Below are 11,622 nucleotides of genomic sequence, written 5' to 3'. Positions count from 1 at the left end.
ACAGAGCCATCTCTGTGGGCACGTGCACCGTTGCCATGCCAAGTTGCTTTCTGCCCAACAGCAGACTTCATGTATAGATCACACCTCCCTCCCTCCCCCATCCCATTTGCAAAAAAAAGCAAAAACAGATCGTGGAAGATCATTCCAAGAGGCCTGGACAGAGTCATTTGGAGTGACTGAACGCAGTGGGGAAGCATTATGTGTAATGAAAGTGTTGCATGTCGTACGTCAAGTTGTCAGATGGCACTTTTGACAGCAACCACAAAAGTGTTGCTGAACTTGGTGCAACTGAAAGAAAAGAGTTTATTAAAGGGAAATTGAAGGGAATATAATTCCCAGTCCCTTAGTTTTTCCCAAGATCTTTTGAGAATAAATCATCCGACAGCTACCAGTGTTCAAATTTCACTGTGCATAGCAAAACATATGCTTATTTGCAAATTGCATAGCAAAGGTTGTAAACTACAGAATGTCACTTGTTAAACAGAGGCACAGAATCAAAATCACGGGAAGTACATCTGAAAAGTGTTGGAAATGTCATCAGACACCGGGCTCATATTACCATATGTGGTGGAAATGTGTAGAAACTAAAAGATACTGGACTAAAATCCACACATAGTTGGAAAAAATGATAAAAAAACATATAGATTTTAAACCAGAGATTTTTTTATTAGGGATTTTGCCAGAAACATATAATAGAGAATTGAGATATTTGATTGTGAATTTTATTTATTTATTTATTTTATTTTATTTCTATACCGCCTTTCTCCTGCGGGACTCAGGGCGGTGTACAGCCAGGATAAAACATAGCATATAAAATTTAAAAACATTTTAAAAAACAATTAAATAATTTTGGCCCAAATTTAAAACAACCCAATTAAAACCGAATTCGATTAAAAAACTGAGAGCATGGGATCAAGCCAGCCCAGCTAGATGGAACAAGTGTGTCTTCAGGGCCCGACGAAAAGTCCGGAGGTCTGATATCGTGCATATCTCAGGGGGCAGGTCATTCTAGAGGGCAGGTGCTGCCACAGAGAAGGCTCTCCCCCTGGGGGTTGCCAGCTGACACTGTCTGGCCGACAGCACCCTGAGGAGGCCCTCTCTCTGCGAGCGAACCGGTCGGTGGGAGGCTATTGGTGGCAGAAGGCGGTCTCGCAAATACCCCGGCCCTAAGCCATGGAGTGCTTTAAAGGTGGTCACCAACACCTTGAAGTGCACCCGGAAGACCACAGGAAGCCAATGCAGCTCGCGCAGGAGAGGTGTTATATGTGAGCACCCCGTCGCTCCCATAATCCCCCGCGCGGCTGCATTCTGGACCAACTGCAGCCTTCGGGTGCACCCCAAGGGGAGCCCCATGTAGAGAGCATTGTAGTAGTCCAGGCGGGAAGTGATGAGTGCTTGAGTGACCGTGCGTAGGGAGTCCCGATCCAGAAAGGGACACAACTGGCGTATCAGGCGAACCTGATAAAAAGCCCCCCTGGCCACAGCCATCATATGCTCTTCTAAAGACAACCATGCGTCCAGGAGGACGCCTAAGTTGCGAGCCCTCTCTGTGGGGGCCAGTGATTCGCCCCCAATAGCCAGGGATGGCACCAGCTGGCTATATCGGGACGCCGGAAGCCACAGCCACTCGGTCTTGGAAGGGTTGAGTTGGAGCCTGTTTCTCCCCATCCAGGCCCGCACGGCCTCCAGGCACTGGGACATCACTTCAAGGGCATTGTTGGGGTGGCCCGGGATGGAGATGTACAGCTGGGTGTCGTCAGCGTACTGATGGAATTCCACCCCACAGCCACGGATGATCTCACCCAGCGGCTTTACATAAATGTTGAATAGAAGGGGCGAGAGGACTGACCCTTGTGGCACCCCACAAACAAGGCACCTCGGGGTCGACCACTGCCCCCCTGTCAACACAGATTGCGACTGGTCAGAGAGGTAGGTGGAGAACCACCGCAGAACGGTGCCCCCCACCCCCAGCCCCTTCAACCGGTGCAACATGATACCATGGTCGATGGTATCAAAAGCCGCTGAGAGGTCTAACAGGACCAGGACAGAGGAGCAACCCCTGTCCCGAGCCCTCCAGAGATCATCAACCAACGCGACCAATGCTGTTTCCGTGCTGTACCCAGGCCTGAAGCCCGACTGGAACGGATCCAGATATGTCGTTTCATCCAGGTGCTGGGGGAGCTGTCGTGCAACCACACTTTCGACAACCTTCGCCACAAAGCGAAGGTTGGAGACTGGATGATAATTAACCAACACTGCTGGGTCCAGGGAAGGCTTCTTGAGGAGAGGCCTCACCACCGCCTCTTTCAAGGTGGCGGGGAAGTCACCCTCACCCAACGAAGCATTTATAATCCCCTGGAGCCAGCCTCGTGTCACCTCCCGGGAAGCCAGCACTAAGCAGGAGGGGCACGGGTCCAATAAACATGTGGTCGCATTCAGTCCACCCAGAATCCTGTCCACGTCCTCAGGAGTCACAGGATCAAACTCATCCCAGATAACATTCTCAAGACCTGCCTCAGTCATCCCTCCTGAAACTACGCAGTCGGAGTCCAGATCTTCCCGAATCTGAGTGATTTTGTCATACAGATACTGAACAAAGTCCTCGGCTCTTCCCTCCAAGGGGTCCTCCTGCGCTTCCTGGTGGAGCAGGGAGCAGGTCGCCCTAAACAGGGCGGTCAGGCGGTTATCTGATGACGCAATAAGAGCAGCTTCTTGGATGAGAAGCGAAACGTCTTCAAGGAAAAACCAGAAAGTCCAGTTGCCTCTTGAAAAAATACACTTTTGGGAGAACCATGATCTGGATGACTGAGAATCTCCGTAGACATTCCGTGACGCAGTTTGTTAAAACACCCTCAGTTGTGCCTCTGTAAAAAGTGGCCAGGACAGAAGGAGAAAGATAAAGTATCCCGGTGAGGTCATGTGATCAGATTGAGCAGGGGATTGGACTAGAGGACCTCCAAGGTCCCTCCCAACTCTATTCTGAATTGAACGGATTCACTTACAGTAACATCCGTGTTGCTAACTCTAACAACGGCAGTGATTCTGCTTAAAAACTGTGGCGGGAAAGGCTGTACAATGGAGCGAAACTCACTGAACAGATGTCTCGCTTAACCACAGAAATTTTGGGCTCGGTGGTGATCCTACATCGAGAGCTACCTGCAATCAACTGAAGGACTCTTCATCGAAGGTCCCACTTAGTGACTAAAAGAAGATAGAGGATCTGGTGGTTCTCTTCACTTTCAGTGCCACCCCAATCTTAACTGCTTGATGGTTATCTTTCATTCCACCCTTATCTGCTTCTTTAATGCACAGCTTCGGATCGTTTGTGGTGTTGTGACCAAAGAGCTTTAATGATAATGAGTCAGAATCAGATTAGAGGCCTGTCAAGCCCAGTTTAGCAATCAGAATAAGAGATCAGAATAACAGATTTGCAAGGGACCTTGGAGGTGAATTTAACAGAATCACAGAGTTGGAAGGGACCTCAGAGGTCTTCTAGTCCAACCCCCTGCTCAGGCGGGAGACCCTGTATTATTTCAGGCAAATGGTTCTCCAATCTCTTCTTTAAAGCCTCCAGTGATGAAGCACCCACAACTTCTAGTGGCAAGTCGTTTCACTGGATTAATTGTTCCCACTGTGAGGAAATTTCTCCTTAATTCCAGGTGGCTTCTCTCCTTGGTTAGTTTCCATCCTTTGCTTTGTAAGGTCCCAAAATACACTTGAGTCACCAGAATGCCAAAAAGAGAGACTCAAGACGAGGCTTGCAAAAAAAAAAAAACCAGATTTTATTTATGGCCAAAAACAAAATACTGGGTGGAACTATATCCAGAACATACAGATACAGTGCATGCGAGGAGATAGCCACACCTTGGGGAAGGTATGGCGTCCTTTTATACCCTCAGAGACGTCAGCTTAGTACCCAATTCTGGCCTCCTAATTTAGGGTTGTGTATTCCTTGTTGCCCTGCAAGGGGGAATAGAAACTTCCCAATTAGTTTTATCTTAAGCATTTCTTTGTTTACCCAATTGGCCACTTAGCTCCCTGGCTCTGGAAGACAGGAGTTTATCCAGATCAAACATAAATTAGGGCTGAGGTGTAAATTATCCCTTGGAGATACGTACCATGCTCTTAGATGGCACAAGAAAAAACAGGGAGAAGATTGATATGGGTTCAGGTCAAATGGCAGGGACATATGTTTGACAAATACCAGATACATTACAGAGGCCTAATAACAGAATATGTTTGTTACAGGAGATACAAATATAAAGGCATATATGTATTACAGGAACCTAATGGTTACAGAATCTAGTATTATTTATTATATCCTTATTATTGTTTCCCTTCAGCTTCTTGTCCTGCCTTCAGGGGCTTTGGAGAATAAGTTTGAGCCCCTCAAATATTACCGTAAAACTCTTGCTATCATGTTACCCCTGGTCCTTCTTTTCATTAAACTAGACATACCCAATGCCTGCAACTGTTTTAGGCTCCATGCCTTTAATCATCTTAGTTGCTCTTCTTTGCCCCTTTTTTTTGTCCTGATTAGCGGCCTATCGGGCCTACTGGTTTACGACATGGCCGTAGGAAAGCGTCAGCAGGGACAATGGCAAAGCAGTGGTGATCTCCCCTTCCATTCGGTGTCTCCGGCCAGCAGGGGAAACCTCAGTGAGATTCAAGTAATTTAACAACCGGTTCTCTGCCCTAATGATTTCGTCCAACAACCAGTTTGCCAAACTGCTCAGAAAGTTAACAACCGGTTCTCCCGAAGTGGTGCGAACCGGCTGAATCCCACCTCTGGAAAACCTCCCCTCAATTCTGTCTTTGGTCTGCGGTGGGGCACAGTTGCTTAAGGATAGCCATCGGTCTTCATATGAATTGAAGAATTCGGTATGTCTAATTTAATGAAAAGAAGGAATAGGGGTTGATACAATAGCAGTCCTTCAATATTTGAGGGGCTGCCACAAAGAAGAGGGGGTCACCCTATTGTCCAAAGCACCTGACGGCAGGACAAGAAGCAAAGGACGGAAAGTAATCAAAGAGGGAAGCAACCAAGAACTAAGGAGAAATTTCCTAACAGTGAGAACAATTAACCAGTGGAACAGCTTGCCTCCAGAAGTTGTAGGTGCTCCACCAATGGAGGTTTTTAAGAAGAGATTGGACAACTATTTGTCTGAAATGGCATAGGGCCATGATGGCGAATCCATGGCACGCGTGCCACAGGTGGCACGCGTAACCATATTAGTGGGCACGCGAGCTCAGCTCCAGTGCGCATGTGTGCGCCAGCCAGCTGATTTTTGGGCTTTCTGGGCACACTGGAAGTAGGGAAACAGGCTGTTTCCTGCCTCCAGAGCAGTGGTGGGTTCCTCCCGGTTTGGTCCGGTTCGGCCGAGCCGGTAGCGGTGACGATATGACATCACCGAACCAGTTCTCCCCCCCTGCCCTCCCACCCCCCCCACCCCCCACGTTATTCTTATGTTTTATTTGGTCCCACCCCCAATCTATTGCTGCCTCCTGAGTCCCAGCTGATAACTACAGGGAAAAAAACTGTTTAAACTCTTGCCGTGGGGCTTCAAAGGGCCGCCCTACAGCTGATCAATGTTAAAAGCAAACAAATGAGTCGGGTCGTAAGTGCGAGGACTGGTCGTAAGTGCGAGGACCTTCCAGAAATGACTCTGACCAGCTAGCCACGCCCGCCTAGTCACATGACCTCCAAGCCACACCCACAAAATAAGCCACGCCCACAGAACCGGTAGTAAAAAATTTTAGAACCCACCCCTGCTCCAGAGGGCCTCCGGGGTGTGTGTGGGGAAGGCCGTTTTTGCCCTCCCCAGGCTCATAGAAAAGCTCTGGAGGCTGGGGAGAGCAAAAGACGGGCCTTCTGGGCCCACTGGAAGTTGGCAAACAGGCCGTTTCCGACCTCCAGAGGTCCTCCAGGGGGTGGGGAAGGCTGTTTTCACCCTCCCCAAGCTCCTAGAAAGGCTCTGGAGCCTGGAGGGGGGAGAGAGAGAAACGTGCCATCGCATGCCAAGAGCAGGGGGGAAGGGGGGTTGCACACACATGCGCAGGGGCGGGGCACATAGAATTATGGATGTGGGCACGCATGTGCGTGACACTCCCTTCCCCCCCCCCCGCTGCTGGCACGTGATGGCAAAAAGGTTAGCCATCACTGGCATAGGGTCTCCTGCTTGAGCAGTGGGTTGGACTGTAAGACCTCCAAGGTCCCTTTCAACCAGGGGTGAAATGCTCCCAGTTCGGACTGGCTCGCCCGATCCGGTAGCGATGGCGGCGGGTGGTTCAGAGAACCGGTAGCAAAAATCCCTGCGCCCCCCCCCCCCCCCGCCATGCCCAGCGGAGCCGCGTGATTATCAGAGGCTGTTTTTTTACTTTTAAAAGCATTTTTTCTACAACCTCTTCAGCCGAAAAAATGCTTTTAAATGCTTATAAAAGTAAAAAAAAAAAGCCTCTGATGATCGCGCGGCTCAGCTGTGATCATCAGAGGCTTTTAAAAGCATTTTTTCTACAACCTCTTCAGCCGAAAAAATGCTTTTAAATGCTTATAAAAGTAAAAAAAAAAAAGCCTCTGATGATCGCGCGGCTCAGCTGTGATCATCAGAGGCTTTTAAAAGCATTTTTTCTACAACCTCTTCAGCTGAAGAGGTTGTAGGAAAAAAAATGCCTTTAAAAGCCTCTGGTGATCCCAGCTGAGTTGCCTGATCGTCAGAGGCTTCTAAAAGCATTTTTTTCTGCAACCTCTTAAGGTTGTAGAAAAAACGCTTTAAAAGTAAAAAAAAAAAAAAGTTGGCCAAGCCCACCCAGTCACATTACCCCCACCACCACCAAGCCACGCCCACAGAACCGGTAGTAACAAATTTTAGATTTCACCCCACCTCTGTTAATGTGCGTAATTGCTTTTCACTGAATTGGACCATTATACAGGTAGTCCTCACCTTACGACCACAGTTGAGCTCAACATTTCTGCTGCAAAGTGAAAATGTGTCATGTGAATTTTGTTCCATTTTACAACCTTTCTGGCCACAGTCGTTAAGTTAGCCTTGGTGGCGCAGCAGACTAAAGTGCTGTTAACTAGCACCAGCTGCCTGCAATTACTGGCAAGTTCAAATCTCACCAGGCTCAAGGTTAACTCAGCCTTCCATCCTCCCGAGGTAGGTAAAATGAGGACCCGGATTGTGGGGGCAATAAGCTGATTTTGTATAAAAAAGAACACCGCTTGGGGGGGTGGCGGGGCAAAAGCCCTACTAAGCAGGTATATACAAAAAGTATGAAGGCTATTGCTTAACGCATTGTAAGCCGCCCTGAGTCTCCAGAGAAAGGCGGCATATAAATCGAACTAATAAATAAATAAATAAACCCAGTTGTTTAAGTGCATCTGGCTTCCCCCTTGATTTTGCTTGTCAGGAGGTCGCAAAAGGGGATCACGTGACCCCTAAACCAGTCCAAGCATCATAAATATGAGTCAGTTGCCAAGCCTCTGAATTTTGGCCATGGGGATGCTGCAAGATAGCCGATAGCCTCCCACCGACCAGTACGCTCCCACAGAGAGGGACTCCTCAGGGTGCCGTCAGCCAGGCAGTGTCGGCTGGCGATCCCCAGGGGGAGGGCCTTCTCTGTGGCAGCTCCTGCCCTCTGGAACGATTTGATACGAAGGATATCGGATCTCCGGGCCTTTCGCCATGCCCTAAAAACTTTTCTTTTCCATCAAGCAGGGCTGGCATGAAACCCCCCCCCCTTTTTTTAAATTTGATTTATATGCCGCCCTTCTCCGGAGACTCAGGGCGGCTTACAATGCGCTAAGCAAATTTTTAAATTGTCAATGGGTTTTAGTTTGAATGTTTTAAATGTTGGGCCAAAGTCATGTAATTCTTTTAAAAATTTTAAATTTTGTATTGGTATGTGTTTTAGTTCTGGCTGTGCACCGCCCTGAGTCCACTAGGAGAAGGGCGGGATACAAATTGAATGAAATAAATAAATAAATAAATAAATAAGTGTGAAAAACGGTCCAAGTTCCCTTTTCAGTGTGGTTTTTATTTTAGATCTGACTTGATTGGTTTGCTTTCCTTGGAGATTCAGCCAAGCGAATGGATTGATAGGTCGTTCTGGATTTGGAATAGTTCATTTAGTGACCATTCAAAGTCACTAAATGAACTATCGAGCGGTCACTAAATGAACTATTCCAAGTCCAGGACGACCTATCAATCCATTCATTTGGCTCAATCCAGTGGTGAAATGTAAAATTTGTTACTAGCGGTTCTGTGGGCGTGGCTTGGTGGTGGGGGTTTAATATGACTGAATGGGCGTGGCCAACTTTTTTTTTTTAATTTTTACTTTTAAAACCATTTTTTCTACAACCTCTTTCGCTGAAGAGGTTGTAAAAAAAATGCTTTTAAAGCCTCTGACGATCCCAGCTGACTTGCCTGATCGGCAGAGGCTTTTTTTCCTTTTAAAAACATTTTTTTCTATAACCTCTTCCGCTGAAGAGGTTGTAGAAAAAATGCTTTTAAAAGCCTCTGATGATCCCAGCTGAGCCACGCGATCATCAGAGGCTTTTTTTATTACCTTTTAAAAGCATTTTTTCAGCCGAAGAGGTTGTAGAAAAAATGCTCTTAAAAATTAAAAAAAAAAGCCTCTGATGATTGCGTGGCTCAGCTGGGCAATGGGGGGGAGGGATTTTTGCTACCGGTTCTCCGAACCAACTGCCTCCATCGCTACCGGATCGGGCGATCCGGTCCGAACCGGGAGCATTTCACCCCTGGCTCAATCGCCAACGAAAGCAAACCAATCAAGTCAGATCTAAAATGTTGTTTCTATCCTCGCCGTCAATTTTCAATTTTTTTCCCCACAAAATGTTCTTCAGAAGCCGGGTGTCAGTTGTTTTCCTCTCGACGGTTGATCCTAAAAGGCAGACGCTCGTCACCCCTCTAATAATCCCCCTTGCCAGTTCTATAGCTGGTGGACATACTTAATGATGATTAGTTTGGCTTTCTTTATATTCCCCACCCACTTTCCCCTATCTGCCTTGACTGTCGTTATCACAGCTTCCAGATAACTCAATCCGTATGCCAAATATCTCTCGAGGGAAGTTGTAATTGACTTACGAGACACGTTTTCGAAACCTTGCTCAGCTCCGGAACAATTCCGACAGCTGACGATGTTTAAAAAAGCAATAAAAGAGAGCACCGTGTCGCCCAGAGGGATTGCTAATGAGTGTGATTATTAAAATGGGTGAAGAAACCCTCAGGAACCGTAGCTCTGCTGAGGATTAACACGAGGAAAGTAAGGAACGAGAAGAGGTGAACGACAAAGGATTCATTTACGACAGTAATAAATGCACGACTGAGAGACATTAAGGCCAGGCTGAGCAAAGAGCGTTCAGGAGAAAGTCTATGTAGAGTCAATTAATCAATCAGAATAGAGCTGGAAGGGCCTTTGGAGGTCTTCTAGTCCAACCCCATGCTCAAGCAGGAGATCCTATACCATGTCAGACAAGTGATAGTTCAGTCTCTTCTTAAAAATCTCCAGTAATGAAGGACCCACAACTTCTAGAGGCAGGATGTTCCACTGGTTAATTGTCTTTACTGTTGGAAAGTTTCTCATTAATTCCAGAACTCATCCTCTCCGGGTGATTAGTCCAAAGTCACCCAGCTGGCTTTCATGTCTAAGGCGGGACTAGAACTCACTGTCTCCTGGTGATCGGCCCAAAGTCACCCAGGTGGCTTTCAGGGTTAAGGCAAGACTAGAACTCACTGTCTCCCGGTGATCGGCCCAAAGTCACCCAGCTGGCTTTCATGGCTAAGGCAGGACTAGAACTCATTGTCTCCTGGTGATCGGTCCAAAGTCACCCAAGTGGCTTTCATGGCTAAGGCAGGACTAGAACTCACTGTCTCCTGGTGATCGGTCCAAAGTCACCCAGCTGGCTTTCAGGGTTAAGGCAAGACTAGAACTCATTGTCTCCTGGTGATCGGCCCAAAGTCACCCAGGTGGCTTTCAGGGTTAAGGCAAGACTAGAACTCACTGTCTCCCGGTGATCGGCCCAAAGTCACCCAGCTGGCTTTCATGGCTAAGGCAGGACTAGAACTCATTGTCTCCTGGTGATCGGTCCAAAGTCACCCAAGTGGCTTTCATGGCTAAGGCAGGACTAGAACTCACTGTCTCCTGGTGATCGGCCCAAAGTCACCCAAGTGGCTTTCATGGCTAAGGCAGGACTAGAACTCACTGTCTCCTGGTGATCGGTCCAAAGTCACCCAGCTGGCTTTCAGGGTTAAGGCAAGACTAGAACTCACTGTCTCCCGGTGATCGGCCCAAAGTCACCCAGCTGGCTTTCAGGGTTAAGGCAAGACTAGAACTCACTGTCTCCCGGTGATCGGCCCAAAGTCACCCAGGTGGCTTTCATGGCTAAGGCAGGACTAGAACTCATTGTCTCCTGGTGATCGGCCCAAAGTCACCCAAGTGGCTTTCATGGCTAAGGCAGGACTAGAACTCACTGTCTCCCGGTGATCGGCCCAAAGTCACCCAAGTGGCTTTCATGGCTAAGGCGGGACTAGAACTCACTGTCTCCTGGTGATCGGCCCAAAGTCACCCAGCTGGCTTTCAGGGTTAAGGCAGGACTAGAACTCATTGTCTCCTGGTGATCGGCCCAAAGTCACCCAGCTGGCTTTCATGGCTAAGGCAGGACTAGAACTCATTGTCTCCTGGTGATCGGTCCAAAGTCACCCAGCTGGCTTTCAGGGTTAAGGCAAGACTAGAACTCACTGTCTCCCGGTGATCGGCCCAAAGTCACCCAGCTGGCTTTCAGGGTTAAGGCAAGACTAGAACTCACTGTCTCCCGGTGATCGGCCCAAAGTCACCCAGGTGGCTTTCATGGCTAAGGCAGGACTAGAACTCATTGTCTCCTGGTGATCGGCCCAAAGTCACCCAAGTGGCTTTCATGGCTAAGGCAGGACTAGAACTCATTGTCTCCCGGTGATCGGCCCAAAGTCACCCAAGTGGCTTTCATGGCTAAGGCGGGACTAGAACTCACTGTCTCCTGGTGATCGGCCCAAAGTCACCCAGCTGGCTTTCAGGGTTAAGGCAGGACTAGAACTCATTGTCTCCTGGTGATCGGCCCAAAGTCACCCAGCTGGCTTTCAGGGTTAAGGCAAGACTAGAACTCACTGTCTCCTGGTGATCGGCCCAAAGTCACCCAAGTGGCTTTCATGGCTAAGGCAGGACTAGAACTCATTGTCTCCCGGTGATCGGCCCAAAGTCACCCAAGTGGCTTTCATGGCTAAGGCGGGACTAGAACTCACTGTCTCCTGGTGATCGGCCCAAAGTCACCCAGCTGGCTTTCAGGGTTAAGGCAGGACTAGAACTCATTGTCTCCTGGTGATCGGCCCAAAGTCACCCAGCTGGCTTTCATGGCTAAGGCGGGACTAGAACTCATTGTCTCCTGGTGATCGGCCCAAAGTCACCCAGCTGGCTTTCATGGCTAAGGCGGGACTAGAACTCACTGTCTCCTGGTGATCGGCCCAAAGTCACCCAGCTGGCTTTCATGGCTAAGGCGGGACTAGAACTCATTGTCTCCTGGTGATCGGCCCAAAGTCACCCAGCTGGCTTTCATGGCTAAGGCAGGAC

Source organism: Pituophis catenifer, unplaced genomic scaffold (assembly GCF_029215685.1).
Source record: "Pituophis catenifer annectens isolate HBS135680 unplaced genomic scaffold, rPitCat1.0.hap2 SCAF_1, whole genome shotgun sequence".
NCBI classification, from domain to species: domain Eukaryota; kingdom Metazoa; phylum Chordata; class Lepidosauria; order Squamata; family Colubridae; genus Pituophis; species Pituophis catenifer.
Note: the sequence above shows the minus strand (reverse complement) of the source record.